The sequence below is a fragment of the Canis lupus genome, chromosome 22, assembly GCF_011100685.1.
Source record: "Canis lupus familiaris isolate Mischka breed German Shepherd chromosome 22, alternate assembly UU_Cfam_GSD_1.0, whole genome shotgun sequence".
NCBI classification, from domain to species: domain Eukaryota; kingdom Metazoa; phylum Chordata; class Mammalia; order Carnivora; family Canidae; genus Canis; species Canis lupus.
The window spans coordinates 16,966,635-16,981,199 of NC_049243.1; the positions used below are offsets into that span (position 1 = coordinate 16,966,635).

At 35.0% G+C, this 14,565-nt stretch overlaps 1 pseudogene; it reads right to left on the reverse strand.

The window, feature by feature from the left end:
• Positions 1-322: 322 nt before the first annotated feature.
• LOC119877416 overlaps positions 323-14,565 on the reverse strand; it is a 41,968-nt pseudogene continuing 27,725 nt past the window's right edge.

Here is a 14,565-nt window from a genome sequence, read left to right on the forward strand (position 1 = left end):
CCTGTATAGTAGTATTAAATCATAGCTAAAAACTTAAAATAATATTTGTAGTAATAAGCATGTAAGTAATTAGTTTTATATATTTGAAATTTCATTCTAATAAAAATCATTTAAATCATTTATCTGTATGGACTCCCTTCTTTCTTTTTATGAAAAAGAAAAGTCTTTTATTTGTTTTTTCTATATTATTACAGGTACAAGTGGTGGCAACACTCTTGAACCTGTGGAGAACTGTGGTCACACCTGTTGTGGGGCATCTACTGAGATGGTTTCATGACACACAGGTGACCAGGCCCCACCCAGGACAAAGTTCTACTCTGCATCAGGATGTCACCTTCTTATAGGTAATGTGAAGATGCTGAGTCATGGGTTGGGTAGTAGTTGCCATGGAGACTGACTGTTCAAGTTTGCCTTCAACCTGAATTTTCACGTTATCTGACCCACATGGAGCTCCTTGGCAAAGGCAGCCTGATGATGGAGTGGGATGCCAAGCACAGCTCCTACTGGTTCACTTCACCCTCCACCTCTATAGTACCTGAGTTCTGGGTACTAAAGGCCTTCTTGTTGGTGTCAGGCTTCAGGTGGATGAAGCTACACTCCCTATGCATGGTTTATATGTCAGGGTGGAAGGCATCAAATCAGAAGTTCTACATGGACTGGCCCACATTGGAGTGTGTACCTCTCCTAGTTACTAGAAGAGTTGTAGCATCAGGTAGGTCCTGGTGGATGGATCTGGCATCCAGATACTGACCATCAGGACAGTGACTCCATCACTGGGTTCATCTTGGGGGTCCACAGCTAGGGGCAGCAGGCTGCTCAGTAAGTACTCACTTAAGCAGCTCCAGCTTCTCCTGAAGCTTGTGCACCTGGCTGTTAGATTGGCTGACCCTCTGTGACAGGGTCTTCTGCTCGTCATTCTCTACTGCTCCTATAGGCAGCATACTTGGCTCTTGATCCACTGGGTGAAGCAGAAGGAGTGCAGCAAGTTGATGAGTTTGTGGGCTGCCAATGCTGACATGATGATCTTGGTGGTGGACATGGTGCTGGCCATTGCTGTGCTCAGTTCAGCTGAGCACAGTTTGCATGGCTGGCTTTGGCACAGTTTGCATGGCTGGCTTCAGGGTGATGTCTGTCAGAGGAGCAGAGGGGCTCTTGGAGGGCTTCTGAGACATTGCTGTGAACAGCAATGCAGGGGACTCCAAGTTAAGCCCTTATCACACCCCAGCCTAGTCCTGCTGCAGCCAGTTTCTATGTCTTTCAGTCGACAGGCTCTGAGTGTGCTTGGAGAATGAAAGGAGCCAATAAATTTGTATACCTCAGATTATGGGGACAGGTAAACTCATCCATAGAAATAGCACTCTCATCTACCAGGGCCCTTCCCAGGGAGGTGAAGTTCTCACTGCCAGCATCTACAAAAGATGAGTTTGCTTCTCCTTGGCTGCCTGACTCTGTGGTGGCTAGTCTCCTGGAGTTCCTTCCAGAGACTGTTGTGTCTGTTCCTGACAACTTCCTAGGCTGCCCTGGGTGCAATGCTCAGTCCTTTCCCCTTAACACGATTGTTTCAAATGTCTTTTCATATAATTCCCCCACTACATTTTAATGTTGTTGTACTCTCATGTTTCGTTTTGAAATAATTTAAATTTTTTTGGAAGTACAATTAATTCTGCATAAAGTACCTAGATTCTTTTCTATAAAGCTCTTATAAGGATAATTCTATTATATATAATTAATATCAAAATTATAGTCATTTCCTATTACCCTTTTAATCAACATCATCCATAATACAAAACATGTAAGACCTAATTCTACAGTTAAAATCCCCAGTTTAGTCGGAAAGTTGCATCTTGCCATGAACTTAAACAGATGTGGAATTTAAAAAAAGAAAAGGTAAAATTAATTACCAACAAGAGTGAAAATATTTTAACTGGAAAATGTCATAAAGCCATGTGAACTTCAGTGCTTTCTTCTCTCCTCCACATCTAACAAAAATTCAGAAAGTGAGTCATGAAAACAACTAAAATATCAGGCTAAGTCATTTCACAAGTAATTATTTTTTTCTCTCAGTGACTTTGTAAAATTTTTATAATATTTTCATTTTAACCAATAAATTAAGTTTTATTCTTTGGAATCTTTAACATCAAGTAAAAAAATAAAACATTAACTAGAAGATTATAGACTCTCTGGGAAATTGCTTACATGCATTAGTGTTGGAGTTATTCAGAATATAGTGGAAGTTCCATTGAAAATTTCTCCTCAAGGGAATTACCTTATAAGTTCTGTGATTTTACAAGATGGTTCTGGCCCATGGTGAGAAGGATGGTTTGGTTGGGGAAGAGTTCGAGGGAGGGAAATACATGTGTTAGTCTCAACCATCTAGTCAAGAAATATCAAGGCCTAGATCTTCTAGGATGATGATGATGTAAATTGATAGTAGAGATAGTACAACAGAAAATATGGAAGGACTTGGCTACCAATTTATTTGGTAGAATAAATGTTGAGATTATTTTTTTCTACAATGACATTAGAAGAAGGATAGCTAAAGTATAACCAAGAGAAGCAAAACAGGCTTGAAAGTGGATTATTGGGAGGAAATAATTATTAGGTGGGTAAAAATGGAATTGGAGGCATTGCCAATGTGCAAGATGATAAATAAAAGTATTTAAAGTAATGGTATTAAATAAATTAGGGATTGAATTAGAAAGGAAAAGTAAGAAGACTAAAACTTTTCAGAGTTAAGATAAAATTCAAAATAGCATGTAGAAAGATAACAAAGGGCAGAACCCTGTAGATGATGGTGCCTTTGGTGACAGAGGAAAAAGGATGGAAAATTGAGGAAAGATAATGCTATTTGTTTAGAGGTAGGCTGAATTTAAAATAATTGTAGTGGATGTTTGAAGATTTAGTGGAAACATGTTAGTATGGCAAACTAAAGGAGAGAGGAGGTGATAAAATAGGAGCAAGAGGAGTAAATTACTTCCTCGAAGAGTTTGGAAGAGAAAATATAGAGGCCTTTTAAGATGTACTGCCTTTTTTGCTGCTTCCTTCGCTCTAGGTTGGGATCAGCATATGTTCCAACTGAAAGGACAAAACTGTGAGGAGGAAACAGTGACAGTCTGAGGAGTAGAGATTAGGAGTACAGAGAATGTGTAGCATTCAGAGCACACAGAGATCTCAGGAAGGGCTTCCATAGCAAAGCTGGTAGGTTTGGGTTTAATCCTTTCAAATTTATTAGGGGTGGATCACAACTCTAGAGAGGACAGAATGGAAGAGGTGCTGCCCATTTTCTCTTCATAACTTCAGATCTATTTTCCTTTGTCTGCACCCTCCCTGTTGGAGGAGGGCAGGGACAGATAGTTCATATGGACCACCTCTGTGGGCCAGTGTAAGGCACCAGCAGGAGATGTCTACAGGTTAGGGGAAGTAAGATGGGCTGTTGATTGCTTGACTCCCTTGCTAGTGTGCAACCAGTTGGCTGAATTCCCCTCAAGCCAGCTGGGGTCTGGCTACCCTCCTCAGGCACTTGACTCTGAATTCTGGTCACTCTAAGATCAAAGGGTTGTGAAGTCTCAGATCAGTTAACAACAACAGCCTATATACTAGCCTCCTGCCCATATCTCTAGGAAATAATTCCCGTACTAATCTTTCCTCACATTTTCCAATTTTGAATGTGTCATCTGTTTTATATAATATTATAATAAATAAATACAGTGTTAGTATTAGAAAAAAAAACAAGAGGAAGGAGCAGCAAATCTACAAAATGTCTTGAGTACAGTGAGTCAGAGCGTGGATTCTGGATGAGATGAATATAGGAGAGGAAAGTTTTGTTTAGGGAAGCTTGTCAGAAATCAGTTCCTTTGGGTAGTATTTAGGCTATTTTTCATAAAAATTCTGTCATCTTGTAGCCTTTACATATATTCACATAATTATTGACTTAGAACTTGAATTTTGAGACTTAAATGATCATATGTGGTTTAAAAAAACAGCAGTCACAAACCTCCCATGGTTTACATAGCCCTAATATAAAGGGGTTGTAAAATTTAAACAAAATAAAACACTCCTAGTCTAGAAACCCTCTCCTGCCATAGAGATTTTTACTCTAATGTGGGTTTTGGCCAAATTATCATAAATTATATCACCTTTGAACCAGGCTAAGCTTAATAAGTCATTAAGCAAATATTTATCAAGTACAATCGTGGCCTTGGAGGTAATAGAAAGTAAGATAGAAAATGTCTCTATACCTGTGAGACTTTTAGCCTAATTGAAAGAAGGATAACAAATAGTAAATGGATAAATTAGGTAATTTTAGCTAGTGTTGAATTCTACGAAGAAAAGAACCCAGGGAATATGATGCTTAAAGAAGATTTTGCCAACACCAGAGCTGAGGTCTAAAGGAAAATAAAGTATGAACCTTGCACACATCCTGTGCTTTAAGAAAAGAGAAGAGCTTAGCACGAAGTGCCATGTCAGTAAGACTTTGGTGTGCTAGAGAAGCAAGAAGGCCATTTTGTTGCCAGAGCACTAAGCATTAGGAGACAAATCCAGAAAAACATTTGGGGACAGGTCACCATGACCATTTAGGTCTTGGTAAGAGGTTTGGAATGTATTATAACTGTACAGAAATCTCCTGAAGGGTTCAGGCACAGTGGTGTATTATTTACTTTAATTTTTAAATATATTTTTCCTGCTGCTATGGGAAGCACAAATTGTAGGCAAACAAGAGCAGAAGCAGAGACCCAATGAAGTTATTTGCAATACTATCAGTAATAATGTTATTTGAATGTTTACTCTTGTAAAGCACAGCATTATCTCATTTAACCTCCAAACAGCCAATTTTTTAAAAGACATTTTTAAATTTAAGAGTGAGGGAGGTTGAGGAGGGGCAGAAAGTCTCAAGCAGACTGCACTGAGACTAGAGCCTGATGTAGAGCTTGATCTCATGACCCTGAGATCATGACCTGAGCTGAAACCAAGAGTTGGGTGCTCAACTGACTGCACCATTCAGGTGCCCCCAAACAGCTTATGTTTTAGGTTACTATTATTGCAGTTTGGAAATGAAGCCATGCATGAGCAATAACCTCTTTGATATCAGTTATAGCACCTTCTTGCTAGATACGTCTCCTAAAGCAAGGGAAACAAAAGCAAAATTGAACTATTGGGATTTTATCAAGATAAAGTTGCACAGTGAAGAAACAGTCAAAACTAAAAGGCAACCTTTGGAATGGGAGAAGATATTTGCAGATGATATACCTAATAAAGGGTTAGTATCCAAAATATATAAAGAACTTATGAAACTCAACACCCAAAAACCAATAACCCAATTAAAAAATGGGCAAAAGACATATTTCCAAAGAAGACATATAGATTGTAAACAGACACATGAAAGATGCCCAATATCACTCATCATCAGGGAAATGCAAATAAAAACCATGATGAGATATCACCTCACACCTGTCAGAATAGCTAAAATTCACAACACAAGAAACAATTGGTGTAAATGAGATTGTGGAGAAAGGGGGACCCTCTTCCACTGTTGGTGGGAATAAAAACTGGTACAGCCACTCTGGAAATCAGTATGGAGATTCCTCAAAAAGTTAAAAATAGAATTACTCTAAAATCCAGCAATTGCACTACTAGGTATTTATCCAAAGAATGCAAAAATACTGATTCAAAGGGGGCACACCCACCCCAATGTTTATAGCAGCATTGTATATAATAGCCAAATTATGGAAGCAGCCCAACTGCCCATTGACTGATGAATGAATAAAGAAGAGACAGTGTGTGTGTGTGTGTGTGTGTGTGTGTGTGTGTGTGTATATCCAATGGAATATTACTGAGCCATGAAAAGAATGAAATCTTGCCATTTGCAACAACGTGAAACTAGAGAATATTATGCTAAGCAAAATAAGTCAGAGAAAGACAAATACCATGAGTTCACTCATAGATGGAATTTGAGAAACATATCAGATGAACATGGGGGATAAAGAGAAAAAGGAAAAATCATAAGAGAGCCTTTTAGCTCTAGAGAACAAACTGAGGGTTACTGGAGGGGAGATGAGCAAGGGGATGGGTTAAATGGGTGATAGGGATTAAGGAGGGAACTTGTTTAAATGAGCACTGGGTGTTGTATATAAGTGATGAATCACCAAATTCTACATCTGAAACTAATATTACACTGTACATTAACTAACTGAAATTTAAATAAAAACTTGGGGGAAATAAAGAAATGAAGCCATGGAGGTACAGAGGAACCAAACAAATTGCTGTGCATCATAAAGTTAGCATGTGATAGAGCCCAAGAAAAACCAAGTACTAGAACACCAGAGCCTTCTTCACCACCACACTGTGCTCATAAATTCGAATTTGTATTTATTAGAGTTGGCTATAACCGAATTAACAATATTAAAGTCTTCAAAAGTAATCTTCTGTGAAAACCAGTGTTAGTGAAAAATGCTAGAGATAGAAAATACTAACATTTACAGCAATGAAGAGTGAGATGAGACACTGACTAATCAAACCTTAAAATGTTCAGGACAACCCATTTCCTTATGAAAGCTTTCCTTTATATTTTAGCCAGCGTTTATATATCTCACCTCTGTTTTTCTTGCAAACATCTATTTTAAGCCATATATTCTTTAAGAATGCTAGATTATTTGAAATTTCAGTGATCTCATCTTAAAAGCTTAGAGAGTCCAATATAGATATTCCCCACATGAAAAGATTAAAATATATCCCTACTCCAATGACTCTTCAGCCAAGAATTTTCCTTTTTAAAGCACTTCCAAAAATAAAATTTGGATGAGGTTTACAAAGCATACTTGTCTGGTAACATAAATGGCAAGTGAAAAGGGGTGGTGAATAGCTAACAGCATGTTCATTAAAGATGACAATATGTAGTTTAGTCACTTGTGGCCAAGAAATACACCTCCAGACAAAGCAGTAATGACCCAGAAATAGCTGGGTGCCCAGAAGCCAGCAGATACACATATACAAGTTAACTAAATGATCTACAATTCATCCTTTTACTTTGGCCCTTCTAAACCTCATAGTGTGAGTCTGTGTACATGATTTGGACAAGGTGGGTAAGTACTTTGGTGATGACCAAGATTGGTGATAATTAATGTTCCTGCTCTTACCAAGGAAGTAGATGCCAATGAATTTCTCTGAAATGTTGTCTGACAAGATTTACCAAGCTTTTTTTTTTTTTTTGAAGCGTACATGAAATTAGAAAAAATAGATATTCACATTTTTAACATAAATATACCTCCAGATTGGATACAAGACCATCTACAGAAAAAGTAAAGCTCTGTCTGTACCTCTTTTAAGTAAGTATTCATTTAAAATGGTAGTAATGTAGTTAAAGAATTTCTGACTAGGGTAAAACTTAAAGCAATTTTATTGACCAAGTCCTAGAAATGGATATTGGACTTTAACAAAATAACTTCTGGCAATTCTTCCTACCTTTTGATAGATAGTTTTTATTTCCCTTGTTATGCCTCCACTTTAGAAGTCACAAGACAATTATAAAATGTCATCAAGATTGAAGAGCAAGTAATATTCTTTTAAACTGTTAGAAAGGTCTACTAGCTATATGAATTCGGAAATTTTTTTGGCTTTCAAATTGGAAACTTGGAAAATCTTATGTTAAACTATGCCTTACAAAAGCAATGCAGTCAGTAATTAACTAGTAAAATTAAGTGATAATTATGAATACTGCTAATTTTTAAAAATTGCACTAAGATTTTAGTACTTTGAAACAGGTTTAGGCAGTGAATAAAGAAATATAAAAGTAATAGAAGTTAAAACTTATATATAATTTAAAATGCATTATTTTCCTTAAAAAGCAGTATTTATGCATAATTAAAGTAAAAATGCATTGTCCTGTTGTTCTCTCTCACGGCACCGAATATCTATCTGTAAATTTTTTTAAGCAGAGAAAGTGAAATTATCTTTATCAAAACTATGGTTGTAAAACCCTGTGGCACTTAAAGTTAATAAACAGAAGAAAAATGGACTTTAGAAAAAGCTCTCTACAGAATAAATGCTCTTTGAATAAAGTAGAAGTCAAAATATGTAATCATATATTTTGCATCAATTTGATTTTAAAAGACAATAAGAAGCCCAATTTAAAAGCGACAAGTTTAATTCCAATATACAAGTAATGATTTTTTAAGAAACATATCTATGTGTTTATCTCTGCTGTTTCTTTCTTCCTGCTTTTAAATTCATTTTAATTTTCATTATATTTTTATTTGAGCATTGTTGATGCACAATGTTCCATTACTTTCAGGTGTACAACATAGCGATTCAACATCTCTACGTTATGCTGCACTCTCACCACCAGTGTTAGCTCTCACTACCATCCGTCACCATACAACGCTGTTTCTTTTTTCTATTACTATTTCCTTCACTTGGAACTCAGCAGAACTCTTGACAAGATTTGTAAGGGATATCATATGGGAGCAGATAAAACTATTTTCGAATGACTATTGTCTTGAAAAGATTTTTTTTACTGTAAAGTTCAGCCTAAAAATTGTAGTGAAACTCAAAAGTTCTTGAGGCATTTTTATATTGCAGTTTCAGATGCTCAGTGACACTCATGGATGGAAGACCCTGTAAGATTGTAGCAGGAAAAAATAAGACCTTTGGGATCAGACCTGTGTTTTAATTCTAGAGCAAAAGTAACACCCTCTAGTTTTTTTTTAAAGCAAATTGAAATGAACATGTTGGCAGTTTTTTGGATAAATTATTTAAATCCTAATGACTCCAGTAAACTCGCTTTTTAAAAAATCAGCAATTAACTAGGTTGTTTTACTTGTAAAATGGTATTACAATCTGACATGTGGTTTTAAAAATGATATGCAGGAAAAGTTTGGAAACCGTAAAAAAAATTTACATTTTTCTCTAGATTATGGAGACCATTATTGTAAAGATCTTTTATATTTGGTCCAAAATGTGGAAATTCAGACATCATCTAAATACCAGAACTTATCTCCAGTTTGAAGGAAATGCTGTTGAAGTGGTAAAAGTGTCTCTGTATAGGTAATGTTGAATAGATAATTTGTTGTAAACACTAACATATGAAATATTTTATCATTTCTTATTTCTTCATTTCTTTCTTCCTTCATTTGTTCATTTTAAAAATATTTATGTTATGTTCAATATAGTCCAGATCTGTACTAAATGCTGGAACATCTGGGAGATTGACATTTTAAAAGATAATAAGAAATAACATGACGAGGATTTTAGCAGAAAAAATTCCAAGAGAAACAAATGTTATTGCTGGGAAAGAACATTCAGACGAATTTGTTTTTCATGGTTTGTTCAGTCACTCAGTCATTAAACAAATATTTATTGACCAATTAGTGTATGTCAAGCGCACTGCTAGATACTAGGTCTGTGTCCAACTTTGTCTTTTATTACTTCACCTGTGTCTTTTCGTCTCACTAATTGCATCTCACATTTACCTTATTTTGAGTCAAAATGTTTATATGAATTTTGACAATGGAGAAAGGTCTGTTTTGTCTTTTAGTCTTCTTTGCCTAACTTTAAAAAAAATAATAATCTGCCAAACACCTTGATGTTTTTACAACCCTACCTTGTGATTGAGGGTCTTCCTTAAGGAATACTGCTTCTCAAATTCAACCCTGTGACTAGGGATTCCATTCTATAAATTGTGTGTAGTAGAATTCCTTTTTGCAGATCTCAAAAGAAAAATATAAGTGGCCAATATGCAGAATGTTCTACATCTTAATGCAAAATGTTTGACATACCTAAAATTTCATTGATCTTATTTAATTATTAAATTAATTTATTTAATTAAGATGAGATACCTTTTTTTTTTTTTTTTGCCATCAGTTGAGGATGGTTAAAAACAATACTATCTAGAGTTTGTGAAGCTTTAACGACACTGGCATGTTTATAAACTAATGGTAAGATCAAAAACAATAATAATGAAATCAGTTTGGTAAGACATTCTAAATTGACAGTTTTTTCGCTTTTTAAAAATTTTTTAACTTCTAAAAAGTTTTTATTAATTATATTAATTTTGGTTAGTTAGATACTGTGTAATATTAGTTTCCAGGGCACAATTTAGTGATTCAGCATTTCCACACAACACTGGGTATTGATCATAACAAGTGCCCTCCTTAATCCCCATCCCTGTTTCACCCATCCCCCCACTCCCCTCCCCTCTGGCAACCATCAATTTGTTCTCTTTAGTTAGGAGTCTGTTTCTTGGCTTGTATATCTCTATTTTTCCCCCTTTTGCTCATTATTCATTTCACAAATTCCACATACAAGTGAAATTATGTGGTATTTGTCTTTCTCTGACTTATTTCACTTGGCTTATTTTTACGTATTTCTCTTTCTCCGTCCACATCATTGCAAAAGATAAGATTTCATTCTTCGTTTATGGCCAAGTAATATTCCTGTGTATGTGTGTACACTATATATGTGTATATATGTGTAAATATACGTATATATATGTGTGTGTGTATATATAAAATTATTTTGAGGGGCAGAATAACTTAATTTTTTGAAATGAATACACCAGTGCTGCCAGCATTGGATGCAATCCTGGGCCATAAGTCTGCACACTCCTTTGCAACTGGTCCTGTGATAGCAGAACCTCTCATTTCACCTTTATTGTTTACTATGACCCCTGCATTATCTTTAAAGTAGAGAAACACATAATCTTTCCTCTGATATGACTTTCATTGTCAAATGACCACTGCTGGGTGTATCTTCTTTCTGTGTTCTGGTTTGCCTTTCTCTATATATCACCTCTTTATCTGTTCATCAGTCAATGGACACTTGGGCGACTTCCATAATTTAGTCATTATAGATAATGCTGCTATAAACATAGGGTAGATGTATCCCTTTGAATTGATATTTTTGTATTCTTAGGTAGTGCAATTGCTGGATTACGGGATAGTTCTATTTAGCTTTTTGAGGAACCTCTGTACTGATTTCCAGAGTGACTGTGCCAGTTTGCATTCCTACCAACAGTACAGGAGGGTTCCCCTTTCTCCACATCCTTACCAACACCCATTTTTTCTTGTGTTGTTAATTTTAACCATTCTGACAGGTGTGAGGTGATAATCATTGTACTTTTGATTTGCATTCCCCAATGAAGAGTTATGTTGAGCATTTTTTCTGATGATCATCTGTATGTTTTCTTTGGAAAAATGTCTCTTCATGGCTTCTGTCCATTTTTTTGTGATATATAATGGATTATATTTTAACAAAGTAAGATATATATAAATATATGTATATATATGTGTGTTTTTAAAAGGTGGTAATAATAATAGCAACATTATGGCTCTTACTACATGCTAGTAATGTTCTAAGCACTTTATTTATATTCACCAATATTAATGCTGAAAATAAACCTATGGGGTGCTATGATTATTCCTAATTTACAGATAAGGAGACTGAGGCACTGGAGGCTAGGTAAATTACCCAATATCATGACTAAACTGTATTCAAACTCTAGCTGGCTCTAGGGTCTTTGCTTATAATCACTATTCAATATTATTTCTCTAAATACATTCTGCCCTTTTTAAAATTGGGTTATTGGTTTTTTTGCGTGTTGTGTCAGTTCTTTTTTTTTTTAAGATTTTATTCATTTATTCATGAGAGACACAGAGACAGAGGCAGAGACACAGGCAGAGGGAGAAGCAGGCTCCATGCAGGGAGCCCAATGTGATATTCGATCCTGGGACTCCAGGATCGCGCCCTGGGCCAAACGCAGGTGCCAAACCACTGACCCACCCTGGGATCCCCCTGTAAGTTCTTTATATATTTTGGATACTAATCCTTTGTCAGATATATCATTAGCAAATATCTTTTCCCATTCCATAGGTTGCTTTTTAGTTTTTTTTTTTATTTTTTTCTCCTTCACTGTGAAGATTTTTATTTTATTGAATTCCCAAAAGTTTCACTTTTGTTCTCTTGCTTCAGGAGACATTTCTAGTAAGAAGGTGCTGATGTCAAACACAGACTACTGCCTGTGTTCTCCCCTAGGATTTTGATGGTTTCGTGTCTCATATTTAGATCTTTAATCCATTTTTAATTTATTTGTGTATGGTGTAAGAAAGTAATCCACCTTCATTCTTTTGCATGTTACTGTCCAATTTTCCCAGCAGTTGTTGAAGAGACTGGCAGTTGATAGTTTTTTTTTTTAATTATACTTTTATATGTTGCTTCTCTCTCTTCTCTTTTGCATTGTTTCCAATTAAGTATCTTTTGTCATATTTATTTTTGTTCCTCTTTGCATAATGTGTCTTTGTTTTCTGGCTATGTTTAATATTTCTCTTAGTCACTGGTTTTGAACATTTTATTATATTATGACTTGTGGCAGTTTTCTTCATGTTTGTTGGATTTGGGGCTTGTTGAGTTTCTTTGCATCAGGGGGTCTACAATTTAATGAGATATGGAAAATCTTCAGTCATTATTACCTCAAATATCTTTTCAGCTTTATACTTCCTCTCTTCAAGAGACTTTGATTGTAAGTATCCTAGGCCACTTGAAGTTGTTCCACAGGTCATTAATTCATTCTCTTTTCACCTTTTAATATTCTCTTTTCTCTGTGTGTTTCATTATGGGAAGTTTCTATTATAATGTCTTCAAATTTATTAATCTTTTCTTCCACAAATTCTGATATTTATCTCATTCACTATAGTAATTTTTATCTCAGACATGGTAGACTTTATCAGTTGAAATTTGAGGATTTTAAAAATATTTTACATTTGTCTACTTTGTGATTACAGTTATCATTACTGTTCTAATGTTTTTTCTACTAATCCTTATATATTTATTATTTCTGTGTCCATTTATTAATTGACTTTTCCCTCATTATGTGTCATGTTTTTCTGCTTCTTTCCATGCTTCATAATCTCTGATTGGATGCCAAGCAATATGAATTTTAACTTGTTGAATTTGATAATGTTTATATTTCTGTATATCCTCTTGAACTTTATTCTGGGATACAGTAAGGGTTCTTGGAAACAGTGTGATCCTTTTATGGTTTGTTGGGCTAGACCGAGCAATATTTAGTCTGACCTTAACTATTCGCCATTCCTAGGATAAAACACTTATGATTAAACATTTCTAATGTTCCATAGTAATAAGGTTTGCAAGTCTCATTGCTGTGAAAAGGAATTATTCCTGGCCTTCTTTGAGCATTCTTGACTGCCCCCTCTAATCATTTAGGATGATTCTTTTCCCAGATTTGCGTAGTTTCCTTGTAGACATGTGCTGAATATTGGAGGTGGATTCTGTGAAGATCTTCTAGATTTTCCTGTGGGTAGGTTTTTCTTCTTTGATCCTGACTGTGAGCTCTTGCCCTTTTTTTGTCCTTACCCTTTCATGAGGCTTTTTACCTCAACTCAGGATATACACCATACTCTACCAGAGTTCCACCTCTGTTCTGCTACCTGGAAAATCTCAAAACAGAAATCTGGGTACAATCTTATGGCAACTTCTGGCACTCCTAGAAGCTCCCAAAAGTCGGGGTGCCTAAGGCTGGAGCTTCATTAGTTTCACACTCGATCCTACTCTGAAGATGGTTTCCCAGAACTGCAAAGACTATGACTTTTGGAGATATCTAGAAAAAAAAAATAAAGTCTACCTAATCTTTCATCTATCTGAACAGTAGTTATAAACATCAATATATGAAGTAAAACAAATATTTATGAATATAAAAATCATATGAATTAAAGAGTTCTGAGCAAGTCTTAAATATGAAATATATACTAAACTCTTAAAAATAATAATGACAATTTTTTTTTACACTTTTAAAATTTAAATTCAACTTGCCAACATATAGTATAATACCCAGTGCTCATCTCATCAAATGCCCTCCTCAGTGCCCGTCACCCAGGATAATGACAAATTTATACTTCATTGAAATTGTATTTCAGAACTAAAGAAGTAAAGTTAAATAATAGTTTGAATTCTATCAAGTTCTTCTCTATCACAATATACTGAGCTGGAGTCTAACAATGAAATTAGTGAATAATTTTGGGTATTTGTTTCTGCATCTGCAGATATCCAAAATTATTTACTAATTATTTACTAATTCAACTTTCATTCTTATTATTCTAAGATTTCCTGTTTCTTGGACTCAAGATTCATGATTTAATTGTGGTAACTTGTGCATTTTTAGGAATCTGTTTTTTTTCAAGTTATCTGATTTGTTAGTATATAGTTGTTTATAGTAATCTATTATCACACTATGTCTTTCTGTGCTTATCTAGTGTATTGTTTTCTCTTCTAGTTCTCATTTTGGTTTTGAATCTTTTTTTCTTTTTTTCCCTCTTAGTTAACGTAGTTAAAGCATTGCCAATTTTGTTTTGATTTGTTTGAAGAACTGGTCATTACTTTCAATGTGATATTATTGGGTTTTATTTGGTCTCTATTTTATTTATTTCTTCTGATTTTTCTTTGTCTTTTCCTTCCTCTACTAAATTTTGGCTAATTTCTTTCTTTTTCTAGGTTTTTGTGGTGCAATGTTTTATGTGACGTTTTTCTTTTTTTTTTTTTTAAGATTTTATTTAGTCATTC